Raw genomic sequence first — 1,250 nt, 5'->3', positions numbered from 1 at the left:
ATATATATATATATATATATATATATATATATATATATATATATATATATATATATATATATATACACATATGTATATATATACATATGTGTTTGTATGTGTGTATATAAATATATAGACATATTTATACATATTTAAGTATACATAAATATAGGAGTGCTTGTGTGGTAAGTAGCTTGCTTACCAACCACATGGTTCCGGGTTCAGTCCCACTGCGTGGCACCTTGGGCAAGTGTCTTCTACTATAGCCTCGGGCCGACCAAAGCCTTGTGAGTGGATTTGGTAGACGGAAACTGAAAGAAGCCTGTCGTATATATATATATATATATATATATATATATATATATATATATATATGTGTGTGTATATGTTTGTGTATCTGTGTTTGTCCCCCTGTCATCGCTTGACAACTGATGCTTGTGTGTTTACGTCCCCGTAACTTAGCAGTTAGGCAAAAGAGACCGATAGAATAAGTACTAGGCTTACAAAGGATAAGTCCTGGGTTCGATTTGCTCGACTAAAGGCGGTGCTCCAGCATGGCCACAGTCAAATGACTGAAAACGTAAAAGAGCAAAGAGCATATATCATCATCATTATCGTTCAACGTCTGTTTTCCATGCTGCATTGGGTTGGACGGTTTGACTGAAGTCTGGAGAGCCAGCGGCTGCACCATACTCCAATCTCATCTGGCAGTGTTTCTACAGCAGGATGTATAGTCCACTCAGCTGGCAAAAATGAGTAATACCTGTATTTCAAAGCGTCAGCCTTGTCACACTCTGTATGACGCTGAATCTCCCTGAGAACTACGTTATGGGTACACGTGTCTGTAGATGGCTCAGTCACTTGCACGTTAATTTCACGAGCAAGCTGTTCTGTCAATCGTATCAGCTGGGACCCTTGTCGTCGTAACCAACGGAGTGCTCCTATCCTATGTAGATATATATATATACATATCTATACTATAAATTGCAGTGTTCTTGATTGCTTGATTGATTGATTGATTGATTGAGTGTCGGCAGATTCACTCGAGAACGGTGCAGTGGAATCGCGTGAAATTCAGCACAGAGCGGCAGCATGGTCCGCTCATGTTCAGGAGAATTTTATTGCTCTCCAACTCCCATGGTTACCGAGATAATCGATTATTACTTTTTAAGATAGGAATATCCCATTCAAAGTGGGGAGGGGCGATTTTGTTGCCTTTCCCATGCGCGAAATTTTACGAAAAACCAGCACAATAAAGATTATTTTTT

General features: G+C 39.0%; 1 protein-coding gene across 1 annotated transcript in view; it reads right to left on the bottom strand.

Annotated features, from left to right (window-relative positions):
• The window catches only part of LOC106883266 (histone deacetylase 3), a 55,864-nt gene that overhangs the window by 17,837 nt on the left and 36,777 nt on the right, over positions 1 to 1,250 (bottom strand). The gene's annotated exons all lie outside the window — the stretch shown is intronic.

The sequence above is a fragment of the Octopus bimaculoides genome, chromosome 19 (assembly GCF_001194135.2).
Source record: "Octopus bimaculoides isolate UCB-OBI-ISO-001 chromosome 19, ASM119413v2, whole genome shotgun sequence".
In the NCBI taxonomy this organism is placed as follows: Eukaryota; Metazoa; Mollusca; class Cephalopoda; order Octopoda; family Octopodidae; genus Octopus; species Octopus bimaculoides.
This window is presented reverse-complemented; position numbering and strand designations above follow the sequence as displayed.